The following is a 22,149-nucleotide window of genomic DNA, read 5'->3' as shown; positions in this document are numbered from 1 at the left end:
GTGTGTGTGTGTGTGTGTGTTTTGTGTTTGTTATAAATATTTTCCGGTTGCCAATACTTTTGAATAGACAGTATAAATACTGTAATTTTGTTTTCGGTAACGGGCTGGCTAGAAATGTATGTACCTTTGGGTGTGTACCAAATTGTGACGTTTTTTTTTTTTTTTTTTTTTTTTTTTTTTTTTTTTTTAATCTCTGTTCAATTCTGTGTAAATGAGCTATGGACAGAACTGGTTAGAGCTCCACCTTTATCTAGGAATTGTCCGGATGCCAGAGTAATTTAATTAGAGGTACAAGTGATCAGAAGTCAATAGTACAAATATAACCTTATTGATTTCTGTGCGTTCTGTACATGATTTGCTGGGGATATAGGATAATACTCGTATTTTCGTACCCAATTATGTGTTCTTGTTTTTTTTTTTTTTTTTTCAATTTCATCCTCTTCTGAGGCGATATTTCGTTAATGGTCTATAAAGTTATAAATTTTCTGAATTTCTGTTCTATTCTACGTACCGTGGCCCCACGTATCTTAGTTGCTAACGCCTTTGATGTGAGTGGTCCTGGATTATATTCCCGGCGGGGAGATGCAGTCGAAAATGTGTACAAGCCTTTCCAGGCCAGTTATCATGAATGAGGCTTTTTTCTTGAGTTTTCATCATTCATACCAGGTAAATGCCGGGATAGTGCCTAACGAGAAGGTCCCAGGCCGCTTCCTTTCTTTCAGCTTTGCTATATACATGATTGGTATAGCGTATAGTCTTTAAATTCCAATACAATCTTTGGTGATTATTGAACGAAAACCCTAATAGATAAAAAGTTTTTTCTTAGATTTCTCAACATTTTGTTTTCTTGAATTTACTCCCTTCTTAAAGCTGACCATTCAATTACAGAATGAGATATTGATGTTTGAAAACATCTGTAAAAAAAACTACGTTTATTTTTTTTAAAAAAATATGGCCCGGTGTCCAGAGCCTTCCATTGAGAATTGGGATGGCTTTCTTCCATTCATATATAATTTCCGTCGAAAGAAAGAGTTCCGTTCATAGTGTTTTTTTTTTTTTTTTTTTTTTTTTTAACTTTGGAAAGAAATAGTCATCCTGTATCAAGTCTCTACTTTTTTTTTAAAAAAAAAAAAAGACAATTCATTTCTTTTAAAGATAATGATTTTGTTTTAGAGAGAGGAAACACGTTCCATTAAAAAAATATTTTTGATTTCCGTTTAAGTTTTTAATTGACTAAATGGAATTTTGTTCATGATTCCAATAGTAAAGAATAACGCATCCATTTCAAACTTTCTGTTAAAACCTCGTTCAATTTAACGTTTCTCTTTCGGAAAATAACGCGTTTATGTTGGAAAACGTAACATCTCAATCAAAGTTGTTATTTCGAAACGAACCCATTTCATTTAAAGATCATGTTTTAGTAAACGTGTTCTGTTCTAGTTCTTACTTGAAAGAAAACGTGCTCTGATCAAGTTACAACTTGAAAGAAAACGCCTTATCTTCCTAGCTCTTTAAAATAAAATAATCTTATTACACAATTGTTCCCCTCAGCATTTCACATTTTGAAAATATTATTCTCTGTTTGAAGTGATAGTCTGATCAGGCATGTTTCAAAAAGTGTTTACTACTCTTATAAAATTGTATCTAGATTTCATTATATCGTGCTTTCAAAACTGTGCGTATATTCTAATATCACTTCTGACAGCAAAACTATAGACAGAATATACCATGTATTTCTGAATCCGGGAGAAGGGTTTTTAATTCATAATTTCGAGCCTTTTTTGATGTATTATACGGACTTTTTCTTTGCTGAACAGAATCAAGAGCTTCTCTCATATAATTTAATCTCATCCCTCTCCTACCACTTCAGCCTTCAGCGTTCTCAGATTCAGCATACCCTTGCAGTGGGATAGACATAGAAATTTGTATTTGGTTTTATTTTTAGTATAGTTTTATAATAATCTCTAACAATGAAATGAAATGAAATCTTGAAGTTTAACGTCCCACGATTATGCCGGTTAGGCTAAAGGAGACGGTGATAATGAGAGATGACTGAAAATGGTGGAATGAAGAAAGTGGGAGGAAACGGGAGAACCCCGAGAAAACTCACGAGCACGGTGTTTGTCCACCACAAAGTCCACACGGCGCGAGCTGGGATCGAACCAGGGACCCCAAGCATCGGAGGTGAACGCTCTACCACTAGTTCTAACAATGTAACGAGTTTGTGCTGTATATGTATTCTTTTGTAATTGTTTACGGGGAAGTCACCTTGGATTCAGAAATGTACGGGGACTTTGTCTTGAAACGTATATGGAATGAAAATAAATGTTAGAAAGATAAAAGCCATGGTGATTGGAACGAAGCAGTCGGTGTCAAATATAGAAGGGGAGAAAATAGAAGTGGTGACTAGTTTTCGATACATGAGTAATATTATTAGAAATTATATGAAGTGCGAACGTGAAATAAAAGCAAAGATAGAAATGGCAAAAGAAACCTTTAGGAAGAAGGAACCTTTAGGAAATCCCTATTCTGTGGTATCTTAAATAATGAGTTCAGAAAAAAGAACTCATAAAATGCTTCGTGTGGAATATTGTACTATATGGGTCACAAACATGAACATTACGCAAAAGTGATGAACAGCGACTGGAAGCTTTCGAAATGTGGGTGTGGAGAAGAATGGAGAGAGTTAGCTGGGTCGTGCGGAAAACGAATAAGAAGGTGTTAGAAATGGTGGGGGAGAAAAGAACAATTTTAGATATTCTTAAGAAGAGGAAGAGAAACTGATTGCGACATTGGCTAAAAAAACTGTATCGTGAGGGACGTGCTAGAGGATATGATGGCAGGAAAGAGAGGGAGAGACGAAGGAGATTACAATTAATGAATAGTATCAAAACAGAAAAGTCACGCGAAAACAAAGAGGTTAACGGAAGACCGTGGAGTACGTATGGAAGCTTCTCAGTTGCAGCAAGTGACCTGCCAATAATGGCAGAATATTTATAATGATGATGTCTTCAAACGAATGTCAGTAATCGTTTCCTACATATTGCTGGATATACGATATTGTACGATATTGCTCTAGTTTCCTGGATGAGCTGCCGAATTCGCTTGTCTTCATTTGACAGCCTTTTGACCTCTAAAACTATTGTTATTCTTAAAAATTTCAAGCAACAACTGTAAGTTATTGGAGTATAACCAAAACAAACTCAGTTGCTGCTTTCTTAAGGCTCTTCGCTAAGCCAGCCACTACTTAATATATATATATATATATATATATATATATATATATATATATATATATATATATATATATATATATATATATATATATATATATATATATATATATATATATACATTGAATAACTTAAATACAATTAGAAATGTCAAATATGTAGCAGGTGAGCCAGAGCCAGATAGTATGAGCCAGGTAATGCTATGAAATAAAGTAATGAAGCCGTTTCCAAACCTTTTCTTATAGATCAGAGATTAAGGCGCGCAGTTTATGACGTCATAATTGATAGGTACCCAAATTTATACACCACACAGAGGGTCTTCACACCAATTATTAGTTCATATGATGGCATTTTCTAGATACTATCTGGCTCACTTTCTACATTATCTTTACTAAATCAATTATTAATTCATATAATAGCGTCTTGTAAATATTATCTACAATCTTTAGTAAATCGATTATTAGTTCGTATAATAACGTCTTAAAGATAACTGTCTGGCTCACTTTTTGTAAGTTTCATTTTGGACATAAAAAGCAACAGGACTGAATTTGGATTAAAACGGCATTGAAGTGTCACTATTCATCTCACCGCTTCCGAAAACTATGGATTCGACACTAATATCAGTCATTTTCGATCATTTTTAAACATCCCCCCTTCCCTCCCCATCTTACTTAAGTTGCACTGTCAAAGTGAAATGATAAAATCAATTCTAGGCCAGAAACTCGTCTATGATGAAAATTTGATAGAGATTGGTCGGATAGTGCAAGAGTTATTAAGTCACATACTCACTTTCATTTTTATATATATACAGATTTCAGAACCGATGATTGCTTCGAATATAGAAGGTATGTTTGCGCAACGGTGAATTTGGAACAGTCACTTGACTTTGATTCCATGGAGCTTTGAAATCTGCGTTGTATGTTGTAAATATTTAGAATCTGTACAGAGGCGGCTCTTAAGGAACGTCATCTCAATAAATAAAAGAATTAAACTTATCCCTCGAAGCTAAAGGAAGAAAGCGTATCTAATGTACTAATTCTCTTCTGAAGCTGTATAAGGCTTTCTTTCCTTAGTTTATACCAGGCCGGTAGCCAGCCCAAAAATGTAAGGGGGCCCGGCCCCCTAGACTTCCCTGGATACGGGCCTGGTTTATACCAATAAAATTCCAATTTTTACCCATGTATCTCCCCTGAAGAGGCACCACTGAATATGTGTTATCTGTGGAACACAAGGGGCCGCGGTGGCTCAGTGGTAGAGCGTTCACCTCTGGTGCTTGGGGTCCTGAGTTCGATCTCAGCCCCCGCCAAGTGAACTTTGTGGTGGACAAACACCGTGTGCGTGGGTTTTCTCGGGGTTCTCCCGTTTCCTCCCACTTTCTTCATTCCACAATTTCATTCATTACTCATCATCACCGACTCCTTTAGCCTAACCGGCATAATTATGGGACATAAAACTCAAAGATTTCATTTCATTTTTTCTGTGGGACACAATAAACGTTGCATGCGTACTTATGATCCTCACATGTTGTGGAGGCTTCAAACAGGGACGGCAGAATGCTTGACGATGCGTATTGAGATTGGTGAATAATATGTGCAATACCCCAAAAGTTAATTCATTGTTAGATCTTTTATTTGATTAACACAACGAGTGACTTAAGTTACAGTTAGGTGTAACACAAGAAATACGCTTTAATATTAAACTAATCGTATTTTACATTAAAACAGGTATCCATAACGACGATCATCAAACATTTTCGCAAATAAATGGCAATTCTATGTTCCTTGAGTTACACATGGTTATAAACTAAAACGATGTTATGTTAGAGGATTGTCAGTGGATATTTGTAAACTTGCTTTCAAATCAATCAGTATAACCACCCTCTACATATAGCCATGCAGTAATTAAAATAAGAGTGAAACTAATTTTCTTAATGTTGTTTCAGGATATGAACCAATTTACACCATAAAGTAAAGAAAATGTCTTACATACTAGTGTTATTTTCATTGCATCTTAACTTACCAATATCTCAAGAATGGTAGTATTTGCGCAGAAGAAATACAACGATCGCAAACTTACCTGTGAAAAGAAAAAAGTTGATATCTGTTAGTAAGGAAATGCCATACTAGAATAAAAGTATGAATAGTAAATAATTACAATTGAAAGTTTTTACCTGTTATGATTTTTAGTAAAATTTGCGTAAAATTACTGACAAAATTCCCCAATTGTTTGTTCTTATATTACAATCTGGTGTAACACTACTACTACTATTAATATTAATGTTAAATAATATTACACTACTACTAATAATAATTATACTACTGCTGCTGCTAATAATATAAATATACCTTATTAAACTTCTAAACTGAATTATCTATAAACTTATAATATGGCTCATTCCGTTCGTTTATCAGAGCTAAAACGTTGACAAATAGGGAAAATTAATTTATTAATATCGATTCCCGAAGGATATTTTCATGCCCTCCCTTAACCCTCTATTCAAGGGAGAAGCAGTATGTAGTTACCATTCCCTGTTTAAACATCAATCACCACATAACAAAAACAGGTAATGAAAATAGAGCAAAAAGCGATTTTTAAAAAAATAAAATATGGATTCAGTGTTATGGGAATAAGGCAAGGGTTGGCTAATAACTCTCACTTCATCTGTAGCTGTTTCACAGCATGAAAAATGGGTCTTACCTGTGCTCACATCTGGATCACAATACTAAAACTTATCGCTCAAAACGCAGCAGTTGTGGATAGGTGAAACCAGTTTATGATGAACTAATTTCACAGAAAATATCGTAAAACTTTTGAGAACAAAAATTGCAACATAAATTGAGTTAAACTTTTAATTAGAGTTTTGCAGTATCTCCAGATATGATGGTAATATCTGCTCTTTACTTTGTAATTATTACAAGGCAAATTGTAATGTTCCTGAGAGAAGAAAAGCAAAATAACATAATATGACTATCATCGGGTAATGATGTTTAGACTAAATGATATATTATTGAAATGCCAAAGATATATTATCACACAACAACAATTTTTGAAACTGACTATAAAACAGGAATTGATTAGAATGATAAGAATATCGGAAAAGATGTAGAAATCGTTTGTGATGGAAACATGAAGAGTGCCAAGAGTAATCTAGTTTAACTCTTTTCGTGTGTGTTTAAAGGGGAATTGCTGTGATATTACTCCATTAACTTGTGCTTGGATTGAGGAATTATTTCTTATCTTACAACAAAATACTTTGGTTTGTGTAATATTTACCTGTACCTTGGGCAGAAAGTGCTCATACATATGCACTATACTTAGTAGAATGTTCATTTCATATTAACAAAAGAAGAATGTTTTTAATATATGTAAGTGATTATTATGGGATAGTTGTGGATATGGACATGTTTTATGGTTACCTAGTCAGTGAGTTTGTATGAGCACTTTCTGCCCAAGGTACAGGTAAATATTACACAAACCAAAGTATTTTGTTGTATAAAATCGAAGTGGTAGTATTTCTTCCTCATGTAAAAATTGGCTTCGATATTTAAATACCATTAATCTCACCCTTTTAATAAATATGACAACGTCTATAAATGGTGTTAAACTGGTTTATTATTTGATATAACTTAAATATCCTTTTCTTTAAACTGTTAAGTACACAAACTCACTGACTAGGTAACCATAAAACATGTCCATATCCACAACTATCCCATAATAATCACTTACATATATTAAAAACATTCTTCTTTTGTTAATATGAAATGAACATTCTACTAAGTATAGTGCATATGTATGAGCACTTTCTGCCCAAGGTACAGGTAAATATTACACAAACCAAAGTATTTTGTTGTAATCTCCCGTAACAGTCCAACTAAGAAATGAATTATCGTTTTCTTGTGTCTACTGATGAAATTCAAAGCTGCTCCCATTTGTTTTGTCTTGTAGATTTCTGTCAACAGTTTGGAAACAGACCGAGCACACTTTTTTTTCCTAGCCTACATGAACTGTGGCCACTTTGTGTATGGGAGATTCAGTTTGACAGTAACTTTTCATGGTTTCAGCCATTGCTGGCAGATAAATATAAAATCGGAATTAAAAAACTAGTATCTAATTATGGTAAATATTTCAATAACAATGGAGATTATGTACAAAAGTAGTGTTATGTTTAGTATTGTTCTAAATGACTGTTTTATTTTGATATATTTTGTCCTTTACTTTGTAGACAGCCCTCGTATTTCTGAAGAAAGATTTGCAGAAATCTATGCAGATACGTTTGTAAATCCGAGGACGCCCGTTTTTAACATCCTTTATACAAAGTATTTCGCAATACTGTTATTTTTAGAGCACAGGAAATTTCCGGACATCCTGTATAAACCCTTCTCTTGTTAACTCTTAATTGCCATCACCACAATTTCGTGGAAGTATACTATTTGATAGTAATTTATAGATTTACTGAAAGTCTTAATATAATGTTTGTGAATAACGTATACTGTTCTGCCATTTGCTTTTTTGTAGAAAAATACAGAAGTGGGTTGTTTTTCATTAGATACTCTTCATGTATTCCTGATAAATTGAAATTAATTTTCTGTTTTTATTTTACTTTGAAAAAGTAGCATGATATTTCGTCCGAAAAAAAAATAATAAACGTGGTTTCATGAAGAATGTAGGTGTTCGATAGAGTAATTAAAACAGGCTAAATTGCAATGAATAGTAAATCCAATGCTGCCTGTCACATTTCCTCATGGATATATATTTAACGTTCTAGCCTTATACAATGTAGATCTATTCGATTCTCGAAGGGAGAAAAATGAAATGAAATCTTTGAGTTTTACGTCCCACAGTTATGCCGGTTAGGCTAAAGGAGACGGTGATGATGAGAGGAATGAAAATGGTGGAATGAAGAAAGTGGGAGGAAACGAGAGAACCCCGAGAAAACCCACGAGCACGGTGCTTGTCCACCACAAAGTCCACACGGCGCGAGCTGGGATCGAACCAGAGACCCTAAGCCCGGAGGTGAACGCTCTACCACTAAGCTTCCCCCCCCCCCGAAGGGAGATGTTGTTGGTTCACATTAAATGACCATATAGCACACAGGTATCCCTTGGAGGTCAAAGTCATGTCTGTTTCGCAATGGGGTATCAATTTATGTACGTTAGTGTCTCTTGGATATGGCGTGAAAGTCAAAATGTCCGCTTATGTCTCGAAAATGGAACCTCTGCAAAATTCCTGTGGAATATTTGTATGTTATTTGCTTGATAATCATAGGGCAACTTTCGGACATCCAGATATTTCGCGATAGGCCAATCCCATTGAAATTAAAGAGATATCCCGTAAATATTATCTTTAAAATTTCTACTGAGAGTCTGAAGGTTCTGGAAGAGATTTGGGACATCCAAAGGACGTGGGCATTAAGTTTGGATTATGACGTCTCGTTTCAGCACGAAGGTCGAATAAGACGTAAACCAACCAACCAAAGATATCTGTATATTTGAAATTAAATTTGTAATATAACAGTCCAGGATTATATACCGAGTCTAAGGGAAACGGTAATGACGATAATAAATGAAATGGTAAAATATAGAAGCGGGAGGAAATGACAGAACTCCAAAAAAAAACTCGAGCTCATTTGTGGCAAAGCGGTTAGCGTACGCACCTTTGGCGTGGGAGACCCGGGTTCGATTCCCGGCGGGAGCTCATGTGGTTCGGATTCCACGTTAATCAGTAGGTCCACGTCTCATATAGCCTCGCTGCTTAACGGGACGTTAAACACAAAATCAACTCAACTCAACTCCGAGAAAACTCATCGCAAAATCCACTTGGTGCGAGCTGGGATCGAAACCTACCCATCAGGGTTAAGCGTTCTACCACTGAGTCACCGCGGTTCCTATATCTATATACACTGTATTTATGGAGCTCCTCCGTGGCTAAGCGGTTAGCGTAAGCGCCTTTGGCGTGGGAGGCCCGGGTTTGATTCCCGGCGGGAGCTCATGTGGTTCGGATTCCACGTTAATCAGTAGGTCCACGTCTCATATAGCCTCGCTGCTGAAAGGGACGTTAAACACAAAATCAACTCAACTCAACTCCGAGAAAACTCATCGCAAAATCCACTTGGTGCGAGCTGGGATCAAAACCTAACCATCAGGGTTAAGCGTTCTACCACTGAGTCACCGCGGTTCCTATATCTATATACACTGTATTTATGGAGCTCCTCCGTGGCTAAGCGGTTAGCGTAAGCGCCTTTGGCGTGGGAGGCCCGGGTTTGATTCCCGGCGGGAGCTCATGTGGTTCGGAATCCACGTTAATCAGTAGGTCCACGTCTCATATAGCCTCGCTGCTGAAAGGGACGTTAAACTCAAAATCAACTCAACACTGTATTTATGCTTAGGGCGACAAAACATAAAGTACATGGTGATGGAAACGAAACGAAACCAATAGCAGCATGAATATTAGATACATGTAAGAAGCCTAAATGAAAGGAATCCATGTCTTATCCAACGTTGGTATATTCATCCAACAATAATTTCAATTCACAAACTACGGTTTCCGTACACATAAATAGCTCAACCTACGTCCTTTTCTTCCATTTGTGTCACCAAACAAAACGTTTTCTGCCAGCAGAATATAACAACATAATCTTTAATATCCTATGGTTATGCCCTATAGCAGCCATGTGAAACAGCCGGCCCTCGGGCCTGTCCCGACCCACTGAGCCCTTTCATCCTGCCCGCCTGACCCTTTATTGAAGATATACTTCTTCCCCTAATCTTAAACTAAATTGAAAATATTTCCTGGATAACTGTTGTCCAGCTTGGAAAATATCATCCGTGTTGGAACATCCAGTGTACTATGGAACATTGAGACACTAGTTCAAAACATGAAGAAACAAATTCCCCACTAAAATGATAAATATACTTTTTCTGCCTTTCTTTAGTAAATACATATTTTGGTTACTGTTATAACAGTTTTTGTGTTCCTGTGGTGTTAATGTATACTGAATGAGTTTCTCCATTACATATGGCCATTCGGTTGTTATGAAAATGTTATACATTGTCTCACACGGCCCTTGACGCTAATAAGTCCTCTCTGATTGGCCCACCCGATGTTCCAACTTGCACATACCTGCTCTATTGGCTACAAGAGACGATGATCATAAGAATCAATGTAACGCTGGAATCAAGAACTGGGGAAAAAAACCGGAGGTCCCCAAGAAAACTCACGCTCATGATGTTTGTCCACCACAAAACCCACTTAGCACGAACTGGAGTTTTACCCGAGATCCCATGCATAAGAGGGAAACGCTTTACCACTGAGTCATCATGGCCCCTATAATAGTCGAATTTATCAACCGACACTTTCTATTTATAACTTAAATCAACATTTTTGCTTCATCGATATAATGTTTGCCGTAAAACGTAATTTATCTTCATCATGTTAAACGACATGGTATACAAAATCCGTAATAGAACACCGGTGACTTATGAATCTTAATACATATATGATGAAGGCAGCTTTCAGAATTTCATTTTAAATAAGCCAATATGTTATGTCACCAATACAGACTTTGAGTAACATTTCCATTTATTTTCTTAATATACAACGTGACAAGGTTCACTTTTCGTCTGAGAAAAAAAAAAGGTTATCACGAATAAATTTGCTAAATTCACTAAAAGTTGTGATAGATGCTTGTGAACGAATTTGCAAAATCAGCTATGAGTTTTCTTCAGTGTATCAATAAATATGCGAAATATTGCTCCGTTGTTGATCGCTGAAGAAGAAGTTCGCTAATTTCGTCATTAAATAAAATTAGCTTTTCCCTGCTGATTTCGTCCATTTCTCTTTCTCCTCTTCTGTCTCAAGAAGGAGGCCTGACTTCGATCCGAGACTGTACACATCAGCAATTCAGTATAATATATATATATATATATATATATATATATATATATATATATATATATATATATATATGATATGTGTGTGTAGTGCATTATGTTTTGAAATCAGGTACCATGGTAACATGGATCTCTTCCTCTGTCCTTGTCTGTTTCTCGCTACATTCCTTCTTCTCCTTTTAATGTCTCATCCTCCGAACTGGTTGCTAGGAGACCGAGGAGCACCCCATCCCCAAGTGGGCGGGTCTTGGGAATGACTTGACAGCTGGTAGCAGCCAACCATCCTGCACATATACATATTCTTTCATTTCCTTTCTCTCACACACCATACACATATGTACACACACACACACACACACGCACATACACAAATTCAAATTCTTTCATATGTATAATTCACACACAGTTATAAATAGACTTACAGTACATTCACAGGAGCACGCTTGTATGTGTAAAGATAGGAAAACCGCAACGAACTAAGCGAATTGGCATTTTGAAATGCCGTGTTCCTGTGTCCCTGAAAGCTTGTCACTCACTCAGTCTTTTTATCTGTTTGGTACAAAAAAAAAAAAAAAAAAAACTATTGGATGTACTCCCTTTCTTGTGTGGGAAGAAGCGTCGAATCGATATATTGCAAATTTCCGTTGTTATAGGCATAAATTGTCATCATACATATTGTTTGTAATGGTTACTCATTTTTTTGCTTTTTTTTAAAAAAAAAGAAAAAAGAAAAGAAAAGAAAAACTATTCGACACTCATACTGTTTAAACGTATTTGTTTGGATTATAATTCAAACATGATTTTGTGTTTCTTTGTTTATGTCGTGAAAATCTGTGCTGACAGACTTATACTAAATCAAATGCTTGTAAAGCCCTAGTCACGATGGACAATACAGACCTGATAATTCTTCTTCTTTTTTTTTTTTTTTTTTTTTGTAACGTTTCACAATTATGCTCTGTCGCTAAGGAAGATGGTGATTATGAGATTAAACAAGTCAGTGGAATGAAGAAAGAGGGAGAAAATGAAAAAAAATCCCGAGAAAACCCACAAATACAGTATTTATCAGTGGCGGATCTAACCCGGAGCCGGGGGCCTAAGCCCTCCAGTTTTTTGAATGACAAAAATGATTTAAGCTATTATTTATAGTAAACTTATGGTATACCTATCATAGTTTGAGTTCTATCTGACCCCCCCCCCAAGCTTTTACCTTCTCGATCCGTTTCTGGTATTTATCCATTACAAAGTCTATTTGGCGGGAGCTAAGGTCCAAAGGAACACACGCACCAGAGATGAATGTTCTGCTACTACTGAGCTACCTCAGTGATTCAAGTTGGATAACATTGAGACATTGGTAAATCGGAGTCCTTAAATACGTTAGCAGACCTGCAGTTCTCCGCGTGCATCAAGAAATTATGTAGTATATGAATATTCCGGGTCATGGGTCATGAAGCTTAAACCCAGTTTTATTGCTGTGATTTCTTGAAATCTTCCCTATCAGTGTTGCAAACCTTGAAGATTGTGGATCGCTCTTTTCAAATGTTAGCGTACTATCATTCAAGGGCGTCATTCGGGAAGGGCAGGGAACAATTACCTCCCTGAATTTGACAAACAGAAGCTTTTTTAATAAATTGTATACTAATATACCAATGAAAAACATGAAACGCTTTCGTCAGTGTGCAATCTTACCCCCCCCCTTCCCTGAAATGATCGTACTGCTATCATTTGATTGTACTTGTACATTACGCTGTGATTGGTACACACATTATTTTTAAGAAATAAAAATGTCTTAAAGATGGATACATAATATATTTTTCATGTTTTCTTCCACAGGTATGTGGCTCCTTCGTATTATATTTCCACAAATTGTACTTTCACTAGGTTAAGGTAAGTTATAAGTTTGCTTATTTGTTGAATTTCTTAGTTTAACCTTGCCTCAATAAATGTTTGATAACTCCTATAATGGGATAAATCCGTGTAGAGTTTCTCAAGAATCAATTTTGTTTTGAATGTATTGGCCTAACTATATCCTTTCAATATCTTGAAATAACACTATATAATAATTACGTTATTGAATATAAAGTATCTCATATATATAACACTGTGAAGATAACTGTACCGGATTAAAAATAAATCATCTCTCGTAGAACTTTCCTGCTAACACCGGGGAGTACTGCTTGTAGTTTCTGTTTGGTAATGACTTAACGAGATGTTACATGTATGACACACCACTAGCTTATTAGTACACCCTGTAGGTTCATTAAAGTATGGTGATATCTATTTCTGCGTTTCACCTGCTGCTCCAAATAGTGCCACAGAATTTTAAATCTTGGGGCTTTTCAGGCAAGATCAGGTGCGACGGGGTGTTTTAAATGTTCTCCCAAATCACGTATAACTGGTTTTAGTCGTGTGAAAATGCGGTAGTAGTCATTTTGTAAGATGTGCGTATCCACTGCATATTCACTGGTATAGTCAATAATGGACCGAGATTTATCCCATTCACCATTTTATTATAAAATTTGTTAAATACAAGACGTCTTTGATTACAAAGAGTAAAATAGTGTCTATCTTGTTATTATCCAGATGAGAGGCAGTAGGTGTTTGCATGGTGCCCCTTCTCTCAAGGAAGTCTTGAAGGCACCTGCCGGTTCTGGTGAGTCTTGAAGGATAGCTCCCTCAGCTCAAGGCAGCTTCGCGAGGCTTGGTTGTAGTAAGGACCTCTAGTTCAGTGCAACCTCAATGTTATTTGATCAATTGAACGACTGATGCTGGGTCCCTTGGTGGTCCGCCTTTTATCCATCCTCTTCGGGTTCTTCCGTGAGGTCCGTCTTCTTTCGGCGTCCCTCGGTGTCTTTCGTGTTGGCTTCTCGTCTGCTATTCTGTTTACAATCAATAGCACGTGTTGTGTCGACAAGCGCTTTTGTCGTGATATGGAGATCCTTACAATATTCATTATTAAGTTCTTGAAGAAGTGGCAACACTTTGGCGCGTGTCCGCATTTGCTTGCACGAGTGGGCTCAAATTACAAAACGAAAACCACCCCTACAATATACTTCCTCTAGCAGGTTTTCGATGTATTCGGCTCTTTGTATTATTGCAATAACGCTATTTGTTGAAGCACACTACAATTTTCCAGATTTTGTGTTCTTGAGCCTGTTAAACACGTGTAGCCTTTGTACAGCGGGGGACACTTCTAAATGGTACACCTTAGCCATAAATTTCCATATGTCTGTACCATTTAGAAGTGTCCCCCGCTGTACAAGTGTGCAAAGCGGCTTCTTGGAACTTAACTCTAAATACCTATTACATGAAATTCCCTTAGCAATACTCGTTGAGTAATTTGTTGGGATAGACCTCCATTGAGGACAACAGCTCCTGACGGGTTTGAGAAAAAATTCCTGAAAACTCTTTGGTGGTCTGTTTGGGTAGTTTTATGATTACAGTTCTAACCACGTTTTACATTCAGAATGGAGTGTAACTATTCCTGGTAGGCGCGGTGCATACTCCATTTTGACACATAAACAAATAGTGCTAAAAATAGTAATATGGATTATGTGAAACTTAAATTTATAAGAAATGGGATGTAGATAGCTATTGATAAAGTCTCTTTTACCCCTTAAGATATTAATGGATTGATTCTATTAACGAACTCGACCAATATAATAATCTACCTATCTGTTGCTAAAACCATAATTCGGAAATTCACTTTCGTTCAAGAGTTACAGTGTGGAGTAACGGACAGACGTTAAAGTTACCGTTGCTTCTTAAGATGTTAATGAATAGAGCCCATTAATGAATTCAGTCCAGATAATTGTTGTAGCTATGTATTGAAAAAACAAAATTCAAAAAATTGCTTTCTTTCAAGAGTTACTGTGTGGAGTAACGGACAGACGTTAAAATCACCGTTACTAGTTAAGATGTTATATCGTAGAACATCCAGACTTGTTCCATCTGCTTTTGTTTAACAACAGTTTTTAAACGATATGCTACTTAACCCCTTATCCAGGTGAAAATTGAGTAGAACCCCGTCTGGGACCCTGTAGGGGATCGTGGGACAAATATTTTCACTTTAAATCATTGTACTTTTGAAATTATGAAACACGTGTTTTCCTGTTTTGACATCTGTCTCACTGTTTCAGTTTTCTGGGGGTGGTCATGGACTTTACAATGACATTTTTGCTGACATTTTGACCGGCCGCCATTTTGCACAGGGTAATTTTTAGAAAGTTGAGCTTTGTGCCGTCTTCTTTCATTTTTCAACAGCTTTTCAAAGATATTCTACTTGACCCCTTACCATTTGAAATTTTCGAGTTGGACCCCGCCTGGGACCCTGCGGGTGGCCCTCGGATGACACTTTTTGCTTTGATACGTTGTAGCTTTCAAAAAATCAAACACGTACTTTCCAGTTTTGTCATCTGCCTCACCGTTTGCGATTTCTAGGGGTGGCAACGGACTTTCTGGACACCTATATATTCATATAACTCACATAGTATATGCATTTGGAAAAATTTTATTACAGTTTCTTAATAGGTGTCCATAGTAGTGGTGGGCACAAAAACCGGTTTTTCGGTTTTTAGAAAAACCGGTTCGGTTTTCTCCGAAACCGGTTATCGGTTTTCTCCAAAACCTGTTCGGTTTTTCACCTGATCCGGTTACGATTTCTTCAAAACCGATTCCGTTTTTTTTTTAATTTGTTCTATTTCTGACCAGAATGGTGTTTCGTTGTTCTCCGGAAACTGAATCCATTTCCACAGAAATAATCCTGTTTTTTCGAAAAGTTTTCACCGAAACCAGTTTCGGTGAAAACCGAACCGGTTTTGAAGAAAACCGAAACCGGTTTCGGCGAAAAAAACGAACCGGTTTTGGAGAAAACCGAAATGTCGGTTTTCGGGTTTCGGTTTTTATAGAAACCGGTTTTCGGTTTTTATAAAAACCGGTTTTGCCCATCCCTAGTCCTTAGTGCTTTCGATTGGTGTATGAACCATCTTCCACTTCGATATATAATCTCCCTCTCTTCCCTTGTCAGCAAGTTAACTGCAGTGGCTATGCATCAACGCTGATCAGTCATTTTGTCAAGTAATTATTATCAATGACTTGTTATCTGAATCGAAAGAAACGAACCAGCTAGTTCTAGAGGGAATGAATAATTTTTTTGTGCAATGTACTTATAACACTTTGTGACAACAGTCAAATGAATCCAGTTCATTCAAAAGAATCGATTCAATAGTAACTAGTTCTTTAGAATAATTTATTCATGATGTTATATTGTGTTATTTCCAATATCTGTTTGTTTCTTCTCGTGTGTTGACATCGTTTTTAATCACTTTCAACCGAGATTTTTATTATTTCACATTTCTCCTTATTTGCTTTATCCATGTAATCCTGGACAGAAATATATCTGATTCAGATTCAATTTTGAATTATGACTCAACACCTCATGTATACCTGTTAACAAACAAATTATTTATTTTATCGACCGCATACTTCTATTTATAAACATTCTATGTCATTTATTACATTGAATATCCATATAGACATAGCCACTCGTACAAGTTAATTGCATTTAATCATATTTTCTTCATCTAGACACGTAGTACAACATGTTTATGGACAGGGACGCAGGCAGAGTGACACAGGGTGACAAAAAGTCAATTCCGTGGGGAGGGGACAGAAGACCGACAAACAATCACAGTGGCAAATACACACACACTTTGATGCATGTGTATATAATATATAATAAAGGGTGACCCAGTAAAACTTTTTAGATTTCAAATAATAATAAACAAAAAGTATATGAGATAAACACTCGTTTATTCAAAAATGTAAAACGATCCCAGCTCGTGCCAAGTGTGAATTTTGTGGTGGACAAACACCGTATGCGTGGGATTCTCTCGTTTCCTCTTACATTCTTCATTCCACCATTTCATTCATTTTTCATAATCACCGTCTCCGTAGCCTAGCTGGCATAACCGTCAGACGTAAAACTCGGAGATTTCATTTCATTTTCAAAAATATACAGTTATATTGAAAACAGTTTGTAATAATTCTGTTCTGCTGAGTGTTGAAATTACATAGCGATTGACAATTCAATTATTGCAAACAGCATCCAGTAAAACCATCCAACTTTTGATCAGCTGTAGCCGTTTCGGTAGAAGGGCAAGAAGAATCGGGGGAGGGTCATCGTTTCCTTTACCTGCCCAACCGTTTTCAGTCATCATTATGATTTGCCTAGCATCTCATGGCGCGTACGCAGTCGAAATGTGTTCTTTTTTAAACAATAGTTCTGTAATTACAGTGCAAAGAAGTTTTCTCTTAAAGGTTGCTATTCTATGTAGTGAAAATGTTCCTGATCGGAAAACTATCTTGCACTGGGTCGAGAACTTCCGAACAACAGGTTCACCCCATTGGAATATCGAGGCTGTTAGGCAGTCTATTTTGCAGTCACTCAGAACGTTCTACAAGGAAGCATACTGCAGCTATTGGGCTTTCAAGGGAGAGTGTAAGAACATAACAAATCAAAACAAAGGAATTACAAACTGTTTTCAATACTGGGGGGGGCGGTGGCTCAGTGGTAGAGCGTTCACCTCTGGTGCTTGGGATCCTTGGTTCGATCCCAGCTCGCGCCGTGTGGACTTTGTGGTGGACAAACACCGTGCTCGTGGGTTTTCTCGGGATTTTCCCGTTTTCTCCCACTTTCTTCATTCCACCACTTCATTTATTTCTCATTATCATAGTCTCCTTTAGCCTAACCGGCATAATCGTGGGACGTACAACTTAAAGATTTCATTTCATTTTTTGTTTTCAATACGATTTTATAATTCTTAATAAACAAATTTCTATCTGCAATACTTTTTTATTTTATTTGCCTTTCAAATGTAGGAGGTTGTTTTGGGTCACCCTGTAAGAAACACACAAATCTTTATTAACTATAATAGAATCTGTGAACAAATTTGTATATTTCCACATGTATTTCCAAGAATTGAACACCCTTCGAAAATTCAGGGGAAGTAACATCCTTCTCCCCGCTGCGGGCGCTCATGTCCATGGAATATCTCATAGGTCCCGTAACTGTCGCGGAACATTCATGATCGCAGCAGAAACTTGAAAAATAATGGAGTCATCCAAGGGATTCCCGTGGTTTTCAGCCGACTGTCACTGTCACGGCATAATCTTTGCTTATCCAAGAGTTGTCTTATGGTTATTCGCCAAACTTCCAGGAACACTACAGGAACACTGCAGGAACACAAGCGGACAACTGGAACTGCACGTGACTTCACTAGCAGAAACGAAATGGTACAAAGACATCTCGGGGCGGTGGACGTAACGTCTCTCTGTACTTTGAGAGATTCTATGATGAGTACCCAACAACATTCGGATGAAACGAAAGCATCAGAGTCGTAACAAAGTTGTATATAAAGTAAAGAATAAGAGAACAGAAGAAAACATTTTCAGAGGAAAGTGTGATTGCAACAGGAGTTCAAGAGTAGTATTGCTTCTCGCATTACTCAAGGTCCACGTTCTTAGAGGAAGGTCCCTCAGCTATATCAACAATGCAACATTGCTAAGAAACGGACTCGAGGTGAGTAGATTCGACCACATAAAAATGTGAAGATTACCCGTGTCATTTTCCTTATATATATATATATATATATATATATATATATATATATATATATATATATATATATATATATACATACATACATACATATATATATATATATATATATATATATATATATATATATATATATATATATATATATATATATATATATATATATATATATAAGAGCACATAGTGCAGTCACTATATACTAGTAAATGTACATAATGAACTCATCTTAATACACACTCTTTCTCTCTCTCTCTCTCTCTCTTTCGCTCTCTTTCTCTCTCTCTCTCTCTCTACCTCAGCAAAGTAAAATGGACATGAGATTTGCAACATGGAATATTAAAAGTGTTTTAAGGCAGACGCGTTAAAATCCGTAACGAGTGAGTTGGAGAAATACAGAATGGACCTAGTAGGGGTTCAGGAAGTTACATGGAAAGGAAATTGAGTAGTGAATCCCGGAAATTTTATATTCTCTTACACACAAGGAAATAAAAATCACTTATTAGGAACAGGGTTTTTTGTTCACAAACGAATAATATCAGCAATTAAGCGAGTTGAATTTATTAATGATAGATTTTTCTTTTATTACTCTTAAGGGTCGGTGGTGTGATATTATTTTTTTAAATGTACATACCCCAACAGAAGATAAGGATGACAATATAAAAGACAGTTTTTACGAAGAAGTGGAATGGATATTTGACCAACTCCCGCGATACCATATGAAAATTCTATTACAGGATTTCAATGTGAGGGTAGAAGGAGAGGATATTTTCATACCGATTATAGGGAATGGAAGACTGCATAACAAAAGTAATGACAACGACCTTGGACACGTGAACTTTGCAACATCCAAAACCTTATCATAAAAAGTACAAAATTCCCACACCGTCCATAAATATGCTTGACCTTCACCAGGTGGAGAAAACACAATCAAATTGATCACGTTTTAATAGATAGAAGAAGGCAATCTAGCATAATTGATGTCCGGTCGTTTAGAGGGGCTGATTGTGATACTGACCACTACCTGGTAGCAGCGATAATACGAGAGAGGTTATCGTTGAATAAAGGTAATATTCATTGTCCGAAAACGGAGAGATTTAATTTAAAGATATTAGAGAAGAGTCGAACGACAGGGGAGTACCAGATTGAAGTCTCGAATACATTATTGGTTTTAGCAGGTTCGGAGTTGAGTGTTGAAGATACTTGGATTGAAATTAGAGATAACATTAAAATTTCAGCAAAAGAAAAATTAAGGCACGCAGAAATACATAGGAACAAACCATGGTTCGACTAGAAGTGCACTAATCTAGCGGAGAAGAGAAAACAATCAAAATTGCGATGACTACAAATGCCAACAATATAACTACGAGAAACTTCCAAAACGTCTAGAAAAAAGGAACGCGACTTTTTGAAAACTAAAATTAATTAACTTGAAGTTAACAGTAAAAACGAAAGCATTCGAGACATGTACAAGGGCATCAACGATATTAACCTCGTGCTTATATGTTTAAGAAAGCCGATGGAACAATTCTCACTGACACAGATAGCATCTTGAATAGACTGAAAGATTTCTTCGACGATCTGCTTACCACAACCAGAAACTAATGTTCGTGGAGAAAGGGAAATGCACACAGCAGAACCTTATATTTCAGAGCCTAGCCAAACAGAAGTAGAAATCACTATGAAAAAATTAAAGAAACTCAAATCTCCTGGTGTAGATGAAATTCCGGCTGAGTTATTTTTAGCAGGATGGGAGAAATTATGGAACAGGATAGACAAACTCATTCTCCGTACCTAAAATAAGGAGGAATTGCCAAAGAAGTGGAAAGAATCAATCATTGTTCCAATTCACGAGATAGGCGACAAAACTGATTGTAATAATTATCGAGGCATTTCTCTTCCGTTAACATTCTATAAAATCCTCAAAAACATAATATTAGCAAGATTTACCCCATACGCGGATGGAATTATTGGAGATTACCAGTGCAGATTTAGACGAAATCGATCAACTGTCGACCAGATATTTACCATTCGACAAATGTTCGAAAAGGAATGGGGATACAATTCCCCAGTGCATCAATTATTCATTGGTTTTAGAAAGGCCTACGACTCGATTAGGTGATAAACATTATACAACATTCTTGCAGAATCTGGAATACCGAAAAAGCTAATTAGATTAATTAATCCCAAAGAAGTCTGAGTAAGAAAATTTTTGTCCACGAGCTTTCACGGCCTGAAACAAGTAGATGGTTGTCACCATTATTAGTTAACTTTGTTCTGGAATATGCTATCAGGAAGATGAAAGACAGCAACCAGGGCCTAGAGCTGAATGGTATTCACCAGGTTGTGGTGTACGCTGAAGGTATAAATCTGAAAGGGAATTATATTAGGACAATAAAAAGAAATGCAAAAGCGCTATTAAAGACTTACTCGGACATGAATTTAGAAGTAAATACAGAGAAAAATAAACACATGAAAATTCATCGGGATCGTAAGACTGCAACTTTAGATACATCAAAATATCATATAATACGTTGGACAAAGTGAACACTTTCAAATATCTAGGATCAGTATTAACGGACCAAAATCATATCCACGAAGAAATTAAATTTCGACTGGGAGCAGTGAATTCTTATTATTAAGTTCAAAATCCTTTGTCGTCGCGAAGCTTGTCGAGGTATTTCAAGCTGTATGGTTTTAAAACTTGATCGTTTACTCAGGGAATAACGCAGACTGAAAGTAGGGTGTTTGAAAAAGAACTCCCTAGATTTAAGTATAAATTTAATTGGGAAATGAATGAAAACTTACATTAATGAGTACATATCATGAAAGAGAATTCCTTCAAATTTTGTTTAACGTTGGCAGACTTCAACGTCGGATCCATTTGTGGCCCTGCACACGTCGAGACGATATTCCACTTCACGCCACGTATTCACCAACATTTCAGGTTTAACTGTCCCAACCGCCGCTACGATTCTTTCCCGTAAACGATTAATGTCTCTGATCTTTACACTGTACACAACATTTTTTATGTGGCCCCAAAAGAAAACGTCCAGTGGGGTTAAGTCTGGGCTTCGTGGTGGATAAGGTATTGGGCCAGTCCTGCCTATCCCCTTCCTGAAAAGCGAGTGTCAAGAGCCGCACGCACATGGTTACTGTAATGAGGTGAGGCGTCATCTTGTTGTAAAAACACAAGCCCCTTTTCCGCCTCAACAACGTCCATTTGGGGAAAGACGTACTCTGTCATAGTAAACGTCCCCGTTTATTGTTTTTTCTACAAAAATGAAAGGACCAACCACACGATTTTCCATCAAACTGCACCAGACATTAAGTTTGGAAGAGTCACATTGATGCTGAATAACATCATGTGGATGCTCTGCCCCCCAAATTCTGCACTTACAACGATTGACTGTTC

General features: G+C 36.7%; 2 protein-coding genes across 2 annotated transcripts in view; one reads left to right on the top strand and one right to left on the bottom strand.

The window, feature by feature from the left end:
• The window catches only part of LOC145693635 (uncharacterized), a 1,111,198-nt gene that overhangs the window by 966,946 nt on the left and 122,103 nt on the right, over window positions 1–22,149 (bottom strand). The window lies entirely within an intron of this gene.
• LOC145693636 (uncharacterized) overlaps window positions 12,983–22,149 on the top strand; it is a 265,246-nt gene continuing 256,079 nt past the window's right edge. The window contains exon 1 of the mRNA XM_081769816.1: window positions 12,983–13,006. The gene's annotated coding sequence lies outside the window, so the exon portion shown is untranslated. The remainder of the gene's footprint in view (window positions 13,007–22,149) is intronic.

Source organism: Thermobia domestica, chromosome 8, assembly GCF_964235325.1.
Source record: "Thermobia domestica chromosome 8, izTheDome1.hap1.1, whole genome shotgun sequence".
Taxonomy (NCBI): domain Eukaryota; kingdom Metazoa; phylum Arthropoda; class Insecta; order Zygentoma; family Lepismatidae; genus Thermobia; species Thermobia domestica.
The sequence above is the reverse complement of the archived record's forward strand: the minus strand, read 5'-3'. Positions and strand labels throughout refer to the sequence as shown.